General features: G+C 36.4%; 2 non-coding genes across 2 annotated transcripts; both read right to left on the bottom strand.

Moving 5' to 3' along the window:
- Window positions 1-12,845: 12,845 nt before the first annotated feature.
- On the bottom strand, window positions 12,846-13,024 carry LOC120285644. The gene has a single exon (XR_005544872.1). It is a non-coding gene; the product is annotated as a 5.8S ribosomal RNA (ribosomal RNA).
- A 689-nt stretch (window positions 13,025-13,713) lies between these two features.
- LOC120285645 lies at window positions 13,714-15,708 on the bottom strand. Its single transcript, XR_005544873.1, has one exon. It is a non-coding gene; the product is annotated as a small subunit ribosomal RNA (ribosomal RNA).
- Window positions 15,709-15,879: the final 171 nt, after the last annotated feature.

The following is a 15,879-nucleotide window of genomic DNA, read 5'->3' as shown; positions in this document are numbered from 1 at the left end:
TTCAAAAACTACTATAGGTAGGCAGTGGTTGCCGACCTCCCGCATTATTCGAAATATTTATTTCGGATTATGTTTATATTGGTTACATACAATAAAGTATATTATTATCCGTACAAATTTGTTTCTCAGTTCTATAGAACACGGGACTTGGCTCCGCGGATAATAGGAATATACGCTTTTTAGATAATATCGTTGAAACAAAAGTCAAGTTTCTATTATATATAGAATAACAAATCGTTTCCATATATTATCGTTAATTTTTGGAGGCAGGCAAATATTTATTTATTACCTGCCGTATAGTTGGATTATTATATCGTTACGGTATAATACAAATATGGATTCTTATGAAAGAAATATAAAATTATATATTAAATGTGGAAATATTATCATATGCGCTTGGTTTTATGTTATATATTACCAGAGAGATATATGAAAAGAGATAAATTTTAAATTTATCTTCAAAATGCAAATGATTTAACTTAATATTTATATTGGTTAAACAAAAATTGTACATGTGTGGATACAATAATTATGTATGTTGGAAATAAAATGATATTTTATAATGAAATATGTATATATAAAAAGATATAATTATAGAAACATATATATTACAATAATTATATGAAATTCTTGTTATATTGGTAAAACAAGTATAAATTAAAAATGAAATTATGGATTACGAATGCTATATAAAAATGGCCGTAATCGAATGGATATTTTACTTATAAATATATATTTAAAATTTTACCCAAAGGCGAAATATTGAATTTTATTCAATATAATAAAAATCATGGAATTATATAAAGTGAAAAATCCATATATCTATTATATTGCTTATTTCGATTCAAAAAATATGAATGGAATATGAAGGAAAAACATTATTCTGGTTGATCCTGCCAGTAGTTATATGCTTGTCTCAAAGATTAAGCCATGCATGTCTAAGTACACACGAATTAAAAGTGAAACCGCAAAAGGCTCATTATATCAGTTATGGTTCCTTAGATCGTTAACAGTTACTTGGATAACTGTGGTAATTCTAGAGCTAATACATGCAATTAAAACATGAACCTTATGGGACATGTGCTTTTATTAGGCTAAAACCAAGCGATCGCAAGATCGTTATATTGGTTGAACTCTAGATAACATGCAGATCGTATGGTCTTGTACCGACGACAGATCTTTCAAATGTCTGCCCTATCAACTTTTGATGGTAGTATCTAGGACTACCATGGTTGCAACGGGTAACGGGGAATCAGGGTTCGATTCCGGAGAGGGAGCCTGAGAAACGGCTACCACATCTAAGGAAGGCAGCAGGCGCGTAAATTACCCACTCCCAGCTCGGGGAGGTAGTGACGAAAAATAACAATACAGGACTCATATCCGAGGCCCTGTAATTGGAATGAGTACACTTTAAATCCTTTAACAAGGACCAATTGGAGGGCAAGTCTGGTGCCAGCAGCCGCGGTAATTCCAGCTCCAATAGCGTATATTAAAGTTGTTGCGGTTAAAACGTTCGTAGTTGAACTTGTGCTTCATACGGGTAGTACAACTTACAATTGTGGTTAGTACTATACCTTTATGTATGTAAGCGTATTACCGGTGGAGTTCTTATATGTGATTAAATACTTGTATTTTTTCATATGTTCCTCCTATTTAAAAACCTGCACTAGTGCTCTTAAACGAGTGTTATTGTGGGCCGGTACTATTACTTTGAACAAATTAGAGTGCTTAAAGCAGGCTTCAAATGCCTGAATATTCTGTGCATGGGATAATGAAATAAGACCTCTGTTCTGCTTTCATTGGTTTTCAGATCAAGAGGTAATGATTAATAGAAGCAGTTTGGGGGCATTAGTATTACGACGCGAGAGGTGAAATTCTTGGACCGTCGTAAGACTAACTTAAGCGAAAGCATTTGCCAAAGATGTTTTCATTAATCAAGAACGAAAGTTAGAGGTTCGAAGGCGATCAGATACCGCCCTAGTTCTAACCATAAACGATGCCAGCTAGCAATTGGGTGTAGCTACTTTTATGGCTCTCTCAGTCGCTTCCCGGGAAACCAAAGCTTTTGGGCTCCGGGGGAAGTATGGTTGCAAAGCTGAAACTTAAAGGAATTGACGGAAGGGCACCACCAGGAGTGGAGCCTGCGGCTTAATTTGACTCAACACGGGAAAACTTACCAGGTCCGAACATAAGTGTGTAAGACAGATTGATAGCTCTTTCTCGAATCTATGGGTGGTGGTGCATGGCCGTTCTTAGTTCGTGGAGTGATTTGTCTGGTTAATTCCGATAACGAACGAGACTCAAATATATTAAATAGATATCTTCAGGATTATGGTGCTGAAGCTTATGTAGCCTTCATTCATGGTGGCAGTAAAATGTTTATTGTGTTTGAATGTGTTTATGTAAGTGGAGCCGTACCTGTTGGTTTGTCCCATTATAAGGACACTAGCTTCTTAAATGGACAAATTGCGTCTAGCAATAATGAGATTGAGCAATAACAGGTCTGTGATGCCCTTAGATGTCCTGGGCTGCACGCGCGCTACAATGAAAGTATCAACGTGTATTTCCTAGACCGAGAGGTCCGGGTAAACCGCTGAACCACTTTCATGCTTGGGATTGTGAAATGAAACTGTTCACATGAACTTGGAATTCCCAGTAAGTGTGAGTCATTAACTCGCATTGATTACGTCCCTGCCCTTTGTACACACCGCCCGTCGCTACTACCGATTGAATTATTTAGTGAGGTCTCCGGACCTCCGGAATAAAATTCAATATTTCGCCTTTGGGTAAAATTTTAAATATATATTTATAAGTAAAATATCCATTCGATTACGGCCATTTTTATATAGCATTCGTAATCCATAATTTCATTTTTAATTTATACTTGTTTTACCAATATAACAAGAATTTCATATAATTATTGTAATATATATGTTTCTATAATTATATCTTTTTATATATACATATTTCATTATAAAATATCATTTTATTTCCAACATACATAATTATTGTATCCACACATGTACAATTTTTGTTTAACCAATATAAATATTAAGTTAAATCATTTGCATTTTGAAGATAAATTTAAAATTTATCTCTTTTCATATATCTCTCTGGTAATATATAACATAAAACCAAGCGCATATGATAATATTTCCACATTTAATATATAATTTTATATTTCTTTCATAAGAATCCATATTTGTATTATACCGTAACGATATAATAATCCAACTATACGGCAGGTAATAAATAAATATTTGCCTGCCTCCAAAAATTAACGATAATATATGGAAACGATTTGTTATTCTATATATAATAGAAACTTGACTTTTGTTTCAACGATATTATCTAAAAAGCGTATATTCCTATTATCCGCGGAGCCAAGTCCCGTGTTCTATAGAACTGAGAAACAAATTTGTACGGATAATAATATACTTTATTGTATGTAACCAATATAAACATAATCCGAAATAAATATTTCGAATAATGCGGGAGGTCGGCAACCACTGCCTACCTATAGTAGTTTTTGAACCCGCTGTCGTCAAAGCGGGTATTTTCAATTCCGTTTGCCACCCAACATACGGGCTATTCTCTTATATATTAAGAGATTATATGAACATTTCATTTTTTTTTCCATTATTCATATATAATATGATTATTTTTTTCTTTATACATATAATACATATTAATTTTCATATGTTTATTATTTAATTTACTCATATTATTGCCAAAATCATATGAATACATAAGTTTTGAACAATATGAGAGGTCGGCAACCACTGCCTACCTATAGTAGTTTTTGAACCCTCTGTCGTAATTCCGGTCGTTTACACTACTATACCCTCTCCCTATAATGGCTTTTCTCTATAATACTAAGAGAATGTGGGAATATTTCAGCATTTTTTTCCTTATACATATAATAATTAATCATTTTCATATGTATATTATTTAATTTACTCATATAATTCCCAAAATCATATGAATTCATAAGTTTTGAACAATATGAGAGGTCGGCAACCACTGCCTACCTATAGTAGTTTTTGAACCCTCTGTCGTAATTCCGGTCGTTTACACTACTATACCCTCTCACTATAATGGCTTTTCTCTATAATACTGAGAGAATGTGGGAATATTTCAGCATTTTTTCCCTTATACATATAATAATTAATCATTTTCATATGTATATTATTTAATTTACTCATATAATTCCCAAAATCATATGAATACATAAGTTTTGAACAATATGAGAGGTCGGCAACCACTGCCTACCTATAGTAGTTTTTGAACCCTCTGTCGTAATTCCGGTCGTTTACACTACTATACCCTCTCACTATAATGGCTTTTCTCTATAATACTGAGAGAATGTGGGAATATTTCAGCATTTTTTCCCTTATACATATAATAATTAATCATTTTCATATGTATATTATTTAATTTACTCATATAATTGCCAAAATCATATGAATACATAAGTTTTGAACAATATGAGAGGTCGGCAACCACTGCCTACCTATAGTAGTTTTTGAACCCTCTGTCGTAATTCCGGTCGTTTACACTACTATACCCTCTCACTATAATGGCTTTTCTCTATAATACTGAGAGAATGTGGGAATATTTCAGCATTTTTTCCCTTATACATATAATAATTAATCATTTTCATATGTATATTATTTAATTTACTCATTTAATTGCCAAAATCATATGAATACATAAGTTTTGAACAATATGAGAGGTCGGCAACGGTCTTTCCTCTATAATACTAAGATAATATGGGAATATTTCAGCATTTTTTCCCTTATACATATAATAATTAATCATTTTCATAAGTATATTATTTAATTTACTCGTATATAATTGCCAAAATCCTATGAACACATAAGAGAATACAATATGAGAGGTCGGCGCAACCATAATATAGTAGTTGATGACGAGGTGTTTGGCAACTTGATACAATTCTTTAAAGTCTTTATATCAAAAATTATATGATAGGGACAATATCATATGCGTCACTAAATTGATGACGAGGTGTTTGGCAACTTGACACAATTCATTAAAAGTTTTTATATTAATTATATGATAGGGACAATATCATATGCGTCACTAAATTGATGACGAGGTGTTTGGCAACTTGACACAATTCATTAAAATTCTTTATATTAATTATATGATAGGGACAATATCATATGCGTCACTAAATTGATGACGAGGTGTTTGGCAACTTGACACAATTCATTAAAGTCTTTATATTAATTATATGATAGGGACAATATCATATGCGTCACTAAATTGATGACGAGGTGTTTGGCAACTTGACACAATTCATTAAAGTCTTTATATTAATTATATGATATGGACAATATCATATGCGTCACTAAATTGATGACGAGGTGTTTGGCAACTTGATACAATTCTTTAAAGTCTTTATATCAAAAATTATATGATAGGGACAATATCATATGCGTCACTAAATTGATGACGAGGTGTTTGGCAACTTGACACAATTCATTAAAGTCTTTATATTAATTATATGATATGGACAATATCATATGCGTCACTAAATTGATGACGAGGTGTTTGGCAACTTGACACAATTCATTAAAGTCTTTATATTAATTATATGATAGGGACAATATCATATGCGTCACTAAATTGATGACGAGGTGTTTGGCAACTTGACACAATTCATTAAAGTCTTTATATTAATTATATGATATGGACAATATCATATGCGTCACTAAATTGATGACGAGGTGTTTGGCAACTTGATACAATTCTTTAAAGTCTTTATATCAAAAATTATATGATAGGGACAATATCATATGCGTCACTAAATTGATGACGAGGTGTTTGGCAACTTGACACAATTCATTAAAGTCTTTATATTAATTATATGATATGGACAATATCATATGCGTCACTAAATTGATGACGAGGTGTTTGGCAACTTGATACAATTCTTTAAAGTCTTTATATCAAAAATTATATGATAGGGACAATATCATATGCGTCACTAAATTGATGACGAGGTGTTTGGCAACTTGACACAATTCATTAAAGTCTTTATATTAATTATATGATATGGACAATATCATATGCGTCACTAAATTGATGACGAGGTGTTTGGCAACTTGATACAATTCTTTAAAGTCTTTATATCAAAAATTATATGATAGGGACAATATCATATGCGTCACTAAATTGATGACGAGGTGTTTGGCAACTTGACACAATTCATTAAAATTCTTTATATTAATTATATGATAGGGACAATATCATATGCGTCACTAAATTGATGACGAGGTGTTTGGCAACTTGACACAATTCATTAAAGTCTTTATATTAATTATATGATAGGGACAATATCATATGCGTCACTAAATTGATGACGAGGTGTTTGGCAACTTGATACAATTCTTTAAAGTCTTTATATCAAAAATTATATGATAGGGACAATATCATATGCGTCACTAAATTGATGACGAGGTGTTTGGCTACAGGAAAAAATCATTTATTTATCGAATCATCAAGCAAAGGATAAGCTTCAGTGGATCGCAGTATGGCAGCTGCTCAACCACTTACAACACCTTGCCTGTTACAAAAGTCGTTTACAATTGATTCTAGGCTTTGTCATTGTATTAAATAATGCTTTTATATGTAACTAGCGCGGCATCAGGTGATCGAAGATCCTCCTAATTTACTATGTTACAAATTACATTGGCATCACATCCATTGTCGTTTATAAAATAAATTATAAACTTTAAATGGTTTAGAAGCCATACAATGCAAATTGCCCCTTATTTATCATTGCAGTCCAGCACGGATACGACCTTAGAGGCGTTCAGGCATAATCCAACGGACGTAGCGTCATACCACTGTTCGCTCGAACAAGTATTGTGCCATTGGTCCGTACCTGCGGTTCCTCTCGTACTACGCAGGAATGCTGTCGCAACAACGTTTTGTCATTAGTAGGGTAAAACTAACCTGTCTCACGACGGTCTAAACCCAGCTCACGTTCCCTTGCATGGGTGAACAATCCAACGCTTGGTGAATTTTGCTTCACAATGATAGGAAGAGCCGACATCGAAGGATCAAAAAGCGACGTCGCTATGAACGCTTGGCCGCCACAAGCCAGTTATCCCTATGGTAACTTTTCTGACACCTCTTGTTAAAAACTCTTTAAACCAAAAGGATCGATAGGCCGAGCTTTTGCTGTCCCTGTGTGTACTGAACACCGAGATCAAGTCAGCATTTGCCCTTTTGCTCTATGTGTGGTTTCTGTCCGCACTGAGCTGGCCTTGGGACACCTCCGTTATTATTTGAGAGATGTACCGCCCCAGTCAAACTCCCTACCTGGCAATGTCCTTGAATTGGATCATACCTGAGTAATTGGAGTTATACCAAATTTTCAAATCAAAAATACATAAATGCATCGTTTTATTAAAGAATTTGTTTGCGATTATATAACAAACTCGTGATACTTTGATCAAGAAGCTTGCATCAAAACCCAATACCATAAGATATAATAAATATATCCGTATAATGGCTAGGAAATGATACACGTTCCATTTAATCAAGTAAGTAAGGAAACAATAAGAGTAGTGGTATTTCATTGACGATACCAAACCGAGGTCTAATATCTCCCACTTATTCTACACCTCTTATGTCTCCTTACACTGCCAGATTAGAGTCAAGCTCAAAAGGGTCTTCTTTCCCCGCTAATTATTCCAAGCCCGTTCCCTTGGCTGTGGTTTCGCTAGATAGTAGATAGGGACAGTAGGAATCTCGTTAATCCATTCATGCGCGTCACTAATTAGATGACGAGGCATTTGGCTATTTTTTTTTTTTTTTTTTTGATCGCGGAGGTATGGAAATCTATCGAAAGATACTAGGGCTGCCAACACTGCGTGTGGTCAGTTTTCCTAGCATGCACGATTCATTGCTCTATCTGAACCGAAGTTCCGCAACGCCTACGTACTAAAACCATCCTCATAGCCATTTATATATAACCATTGTTTTGCGATGTTTATGCCTTTATTGATGTTATGCCAAGACAGCAAGCAAATGTTTTGAACCAAACGTTTTAGCTAAGTCCAATCTCGGGAAAACCCGCTCAGGTACATGAACTGTTTAAAACAACCGAGACTGCCTCTCATAACCTGGACGCTAATGATATGACTATCATATTTGCTGAGGAGACCCTTTGCTATCAATCTTTTAACGGATTGACCACTCCAGATCCCCCTCCAGTTCAGGGTGGCAGAATGGAATTCAATGTCACCTGCGGCTTCGAATCTGCGACGCAATTCAGTTCGTATGTCCGGTCTGTCGTATCTATTGATTTTGCGCTGGTGTGCATCATCCATAGAGTGTCCGTCTGTCACAATTTGTATGTCGATCACATCAATGTGATCTTGTCGTAGTGCCACCAGGTCCGGTTTATTAAGGCCGGATTCGCACTGCAGACTTGGTTCAACAATGACCACGCAGCCTCTCTCCTCAAGTCCCCGCTTGATTCGATTTACTACGCAGTTGTGTCTAGCTACGCGCCTCCCATGCGATCGATAACATTTTTGCATTATGTGGTTTGTTGTTTCGGGAGCGTCACATCCTGCACGACACTGTCGTTCCAATTCGTGCCTTCCCCTTGTAGTACGAGACTTCGTGGGTAGGGCATTTATCCGCAGACGAATACCGTCTATATATTCCTTTCCTGTTAGTAAACGCGTGGGTTGATTAACCCACCCGTGTTGCGGTCCCCAATGGCCCGCTTCACGGAGTCCGCTGCCATCAACTGAGAGGTACAATTTGTTCGCCCAATATTTTTCTATTGCCGGACGCGATAACAATTCATTTTGTTCAGCTAATAATCTATCTCGGGCCCGTTGTTTTTCGGCTTCGAGGAAAGAGCTGGCTACCTCGTTTTGCGTGAGGTGAGGCCATTTAATATTACTCAATCGTCTTAGCCTTAACATTGGAGCTACCCATCTTAGTGATGGAATTCCGAGACCTCCACTTTTTGGGGGTGCATGAATGAATGCTATCGGCATATCCAGCGGAAGATTTAGCCATCTTCGCACATAGTATCTTATTAATTTGTCAGTTTTTCGTAGGACGCCTATCGCCACACTCCCAAGGGCTAACTTGTGATAGAGCTGTGGGATAAGGACAGTCCTAAGGGCGAACATCCTCTGTTGTGGTTTGAGGGGGGCCTTTGTCAATCTTTGTAGCTTTGGACCAATGTCCTCGGCCGGATTGCATCGAACCCTCCCAGTTGCAGTGAAGTTGATGCCTAAGTACTTCCACTCGTCCGTTCGCTTCAATGATGGAATCTCTCTCGAGCCTACGTAGAAGCTCTGTGCCTCTAGCACGGTACACTTCTGTTTCGGCTGGCCCTTAATGCCAACGGTAAAACATTTGTCGGCATTAAGTTTAAGGCCGACGAGAGATAGAAAATCCAACGTTCTGTCCAACAATACTTGAAGTCCCATTCGAGTTTCAGCAAATAGTACCAAATCATCTGCAAACGCGGCCGCGTTAGTAATGGCATTTCCGACTTTGGCACCAATTTCGCTGGGTAGGTTTCTAAGTAACCTGTCCATTACCAAGTTAAATAGAATAGGAGACAAAGGGTCACCCTGCTTCACTCCTCTAGCAGGGACGAATTCCTCTGAACTCCAACCGTCCCCATTGAGACTGGTACCGCCACCCTCGTACGTATTCTGTACGTAGTCAACGAAGCCCTTTGGCGCACCATAAGCACGTAAGGTGTCATATATAGATGCATGCGATAAAAGAATCGAAGAACCTTAAGAGAGTCATAGTTACTCCCGCCGTTGACCCGCGCTTACTTGAATTTCTTCACTTTGACATTCAGAGCACTGGGCAGAAATCACATTGTGTCAACACCCGCTAGGGCCATCACAATGCTTTGTTTTAATTAGACAGTCGGATTCCCCAAGTCCGTGCCAGTTCTGAATTGATTGTTAATTGATAATCGTTATAATTGATAAGAACTAATTGGTTTAACCCAAATAGTATTCTTAAAAATTTTAGCAAGAAAGTTCCACAATTGGCTACGTAACTAAACTATCCGGGGAACAAGTAACTAACATAAATGCTAGAAACTCTATTTACCCAGAACGAGCACATAAACCATGTTATTGTTTCCCAATCAAGCCCGACTATCTCAATCTTCAGAGCCAATCCTTATCCCGAAGTTACGGATCTAATTTGCCGACTTCCCTTACCTACATTATTCTATCGACTAGAGACTCTTCACCTTGGAGACCAGCTGCGGATATTGGTACGGCCTGTTGAGAAGTTTGCGTGTCCCCACCATAAATTTTCAAGGTCCGAGGAGAAAATATCGACACAACAGTATATGTCATGCTCTTCTAGCCCATCTACCATATCTCTCTGCGAAAGACTTCCATGGTAGTACGGCTATAAAACAGAAAAGAAAACTCTTCCGATATCTCTCGACGGCTTCTTTATGGTCGTTCCTGTTGCCAGGATGAGCACGAGGCCCATATTTAATAACAAACGGATACTCAACAGGTTACGGAATTGGAACCGTATTCCCTTTCGTTCAAAATTATTCAAGTGTATTATATTCGCTTTGTTTATATAGTTAGGCATTTTTGTTTTACTTGAAAATTTTCGGCTTTCGCCTTGAACTTAGGACCGACTAACTCGTGATCAACCACTGTTCACACGAAACCCTTCTCCACTTCAGTCCTCCAAGGTCTCATTCGATTATTTGCTACTACCACCAAGATCTGTACCAATGGCAGCTCCATGCAGGCTTACGCCAAACACTTCTACGCATACCATTGTACCTTCCTACTCACTAAAGTTTCAAAATTTATATCACAAGTAATATAAATCATCTACTTTAGCGGTAATGTATAGGTATACAACTTAAGCGCCATCCATTTTAAGGGCTAGTTGCTTCGGCAGGTGAGTTGTTACACACTCCTTAGCGGATTTCGACTTCCATGATCACCGTCCTGCTGTTTTAAGCAACCAACGCCTTTCATGGTATCTGCATGAGTTGTTAATTTGGGCACCGTAACATTACGTTTGGTTCATCCCACAGCGCCAGTTCTGCTTACCAAAAGTGGCCCACTGGGCACATTATATCATAACCTTGAACTTCATATCAAGAAAGTTAAGGTTCTTACCCATTTAAAGTTTGAGAATAGGTTAAGATCGTTTCGACCCTAAGGCCTCTAATCATTCGCTTTACCAGATAAGATTATTTTATATAATATTAAAATGCACCAGCTATCCTGAGGGAAACTTCGGAAGGAACCAGCTACTAGATGGTTCGATTGGTCTTTCGCCCCTATACTCAATTCTGACAATCGATTTGCACGTCAGAACTGTTTCGGTCTTCCATCAGGGTTTCCCCTGACTTCAACCTGATCAAGTATAGTTCACCATCTTTCGGGTCACAGCATATATGCTCAAGGTACGTTCCAGTTAGAGGCATAAATAATATAAATATACATTATACATAACTATATAGAACGCCCCGGGATTGTGTTAATTAGCTATAAATAGCTAAAAAACTAATCCCATTATTAGTCAAGTTAATTACGCTATTAGGTTTACATCCCAATAACTTGCACATATGTTAGACTCCTTGGTCCGTGTTTCAAGACGGGTCCCGAAGGTATCCTGAATCTTTCGCATTGTTAATCATACAAGAGCATATAATAAACACAAAAATCAATGATAATTATGCCATTATATAATTCCGAAAAATTAACGCTCTGTAATAATATAAATCTATCAGCACTTTATCAAATTAATAACATTTATTCTGTGTTAAAATGCAAGCAATTTAATTGGAATAAACTATAAGTTATATTTTATGATAAATTTGGGATATGCTAATAGATTACAATGTCCTTATATGGAAAAAATGCACATTATTCTTAATAATATTATTTAAATATTACAATTTTAATGATGAATTTTCCATAACGGATATTCAGGTTCATCGGGCTTAACCTCTAAGCAGTTTCACGTACTGTTTAACTCTCTATTCAGAGTTCTTTTCAACTTTCCCTCACGGTACTTGTTTACTATCGGTCTCATGGTTATATTTAGTTTTAGATGGAGTTTACCACCCACTTAGTGCTGCACTATCAAGCAACACGACTCTTTGGAAACATCATCTAGTAATCATTAACGTTATACGGGCCTGGCACCCTCTATGGGTAAATGGCCTCATTTAAGAAGGACTTAAATCATTAATTTCTCATACTAGAATATTGACGCTCCATACACTGCATCTCACATTTGCCATATAGACAAAGTGACTTAGTGCTGAACTGTTTTCTTTTCGCTCGCCGCTACTAAGAAAATCCTTGTTAGTTTCTTTTCCTCCCCTAATTAATATGCTTAAATTCAGGGGGTAGTCCCATATGAGTTGAGGTTGTATATATAACTATATTTTGCCATAAATTCTTTATATATAAATGATAAAACAATCAATTAAATTCGTTATAAATAGTTCCAATAGTTCTTGTAAGCAAAGTTATTTTTTATCCATTTAACGAACCAACGAAGAATAATAACATAACCAAGTTTTTTTTTTTTCGAATCATTAATAAGAGACAATTCTAGATGAAAAATATTTCAATTTTTTATGCTAGACATTTCTCAGTATTATTTGATTGAAAAAGAAAATATTTCTCTTCGTTTTTCACATTCAAATGTGAGATAATGTTTTTCATTTCTTTTTTAATATTATGAATAAAATCATTATTTAATCCAATAATATACCATATGCTTATAAAAAATTTATAAACAACTTAATTAGCATAGTCTTACAACCCTCAACCATATGTAGTCCAAGCAGCACTATAAAATTAATTAAAGTACATAACAGCATGGACTGCGATATGCGTTCAAAATGTCGATGTTCATGTGTCCTGCAGTTCACACGATGACGCACAGTTTGCTGCGTTCTTCATCGACCCATGAGCCGAGTGATCCACCGCTTAGAGTTTTATAATTCATTTTTATATAATGTCAATATTGTTTTTATTGAAAGAAATTAAAAATACACCATTTTACTGGCATATATCAATTCCTTCAATAAATTTATTTTTATACCTAAAATAAATGTTGCGAAATGTCTTAGTTTCATATAAGCATTATGTATCATAATAATCTGGTTATGGTTTGCTATTTTGGGTGACACATACTGCAAAATTTATATAAAACATTAACCTGATGGATGACAGGTACAAACATTGTATATTTTAGGTTGTTGCATTAGCCAACGTATGCTCATAACATAGATGAACAATACATATTCGCAACGCGTGTATATTATGGTCCATATACACACAAACTTATTTCGATTACCACATTCAAAATTATTTTAATTTTAATTCGACTTCCACTTTCGAATTTAGTTTAGTTTCTTCGATTTCCATTTTCGAGAATTTGTTTTTATAGGAAACGCCGTTGTTGTAGTAAGTACTGCCACAAATACGCACAACAACATTAATAATGTTAAAGTCTTTTTATGAGGTTGCCAAGCCCCACATATAAATAAAATAAAAGCCATCTACATTTTATTTTCACTTTAACTTTTGATTCCGTAGAATCATTTTGTAATATTTTTATTTTGGTAAATTGTATTTATTTGTATTATAACAAATGTTTATTAACGGTAAGGATATTATACAATAATGATCCTTCCGCAGGTTCACCTACGGAAACCTTGTTACGACTTTTACTTCCTCTAAATAATCAAGTTCGGTCAACTTTTGCGAAACAACCGTAACACGCAAGGCGTCACAGTGATCACGTCCGGAGACCTCACTAAATAATTCAATCGGTAGTAGCGACGGGCGGTGTGTACAAAGGGCAGGGACGTAATCAATGCGAGTTAATGACTCACACTTACTGGGAATTCCAAGTTCATGTGAACAGTTTCAGTTCACAATCCCAAGCATGAAAGTGGTTCAGCGGTTTACCCGGACCTCTCGGTCTAGGAAATACACGTTGATACTTTCATTGTAGCGCGCGTGCAGCCCAGGACATCTAAGGGCATCACAGACCTGTTATTGCTCAATCTCATTATTGCTAGACGCAATTTGTCCATTTAAGAAGCTAGTGTCCTTATAATGGGACAAACCAACAGGTACGGCTCCACTTACATAAACACATTCAAACACAATAAACATTTTACTGCCACCATGAATGAAGGCTACATAAGCTTCAGCACCATAATCCTGAAGATATCTATTTAATATATTTGAGTCTCGTTCGTTATCGGAATTAACCAGACAAATCACTCCACGAACTAAGAACGGCCATGCACCACCACCCATAGATTCGAGAAAGAGCTATCAATCTGTCTTACACACTTATGTTCGGACCTGGTAAGTTTTCCCGTGTTGAGTCAAATTAAGCCGCAGGCTCCACTCCTGGTGGTGCCCTTCCGTCAATTCCTTTAAGTTTCAGCTTTGCAACCATACTTCCCCCGGAGCCCAAAAGCTTTGGTTTCCCGGGAAGCGACTGAGAGAGCCATAAAAGTAGCTACACCCAATTGCTAGCTGGCATCGTTTATGGTTAGAACTAGGGCGGTATCTGATCGCCTTCGAACCTCTAACTTTCGTTCTTGATTAATGAAAACATCTTTGGCAAATGCTTTCGCTTAAGTTAGTCTTACGACGGTCCAAGAATTTCACCTCTCGCGTCGTAATACTAATGCCCCCAAACTGCTTCTATTAATCATTACCTCTTGATCTGAAAACCAATGAAAGCAGAACAGAGGTCTTATTTCATTATCCCATGCACAGAATATTCAGGCATTTGAAGCCTGCTTTAAGCACTCTAATTTGTTCAAAGTAATAGTACCGGCCCACAATAACACTCGTTTAAGAGCACTAGTGCAGGTTTTTAAATAGGAGGAACATATGAAAAAATACAAGTATTTAATCACATATAAGAACTCCACCGGTAATACGCTTACATACATAAAGGTATAGTACTAACCACAATTGTAAGTTGTACTACCCGTATGAAGCACAAGTTCAACTACGAACGTTTTAACCGCAACAACTTTAATATACGCTATTGGAGCTGGAATTACCGCGGCTGCTGGCACCAGACTTGCCCTCCAATTGGTCCTTGTTAAAGGATTTAAAGTGTACTCATTCCAATTACAGGGCCTCGGATATGAGTCCTGTATTGTTATTTTTCGTCACTACCTCCCCGAGCTGGGAGTGGGTAATTTACGCGCCTGCTGCCTTCCTTAGATGTGGTAGCCGTTTCTCAGGCTCCCTCTCCGGAATCGAACCCTGATTCCCCGTTACCCGTTGCAACCATGGTAGTCCTAGATACTACCATCAAAAGTTGATAGGGCAGACATTTGAAAGATCTGTCGTCGGTACAAGACCATACGATCTGCATGTTATCTAGAGTTCAACCAATATAACGATCTTGCGATCGCTTGGTTTTAGCCTAATAAAAGCACATGTCCCATAAGGTTCATGTTTTAATTGCATGTATTAGCTCTAGAATTACCACAGTTATCCAAGTAACTGTTAACGATCTAAGGAACCATAACTGATATAATGAGCCTTTTGCGGTTTCACTTTTAATTCGTGTGTACTTAGACATGCATGGCTTAATCTTTGAGACAAGCATATAACTACTGGCAGGATCAACCAGAATAATGTTTTTCCTTCATATTCCATTCATATTTTTTGAATCGAAATAAGCAATATAATAGATATATGGATTTTCACTTTATATAATTCCATGATTTTATTATATTGAATAAAATTCAATATTCGCCTTTGGGTAAAATTTTAAATATATATTTATAAGTAAAATATCCATTCG

Source organism: Drosophila simulans, unplaced genomic scaffold (genome assembly GCF_016746395.2).
Source record: "Drosophila simulans strain w501 unplaced genomic scaffold, Prin_Dsim_3.1 Segkk68_quiver_pilon, whole genome shotgun sequence".
Taxonomy (NCBI): Eukaryota; Metazoa; Arthropoda; class Insecta; order Diptera; family Drosophilidae; genus Drosophila; species Drosophila simulans.
The sequence above is the reverse complement of the archived record's forward strand: the minus strand, read 5'-3'. Positions and strand labels throughout refer to the sequence as shown.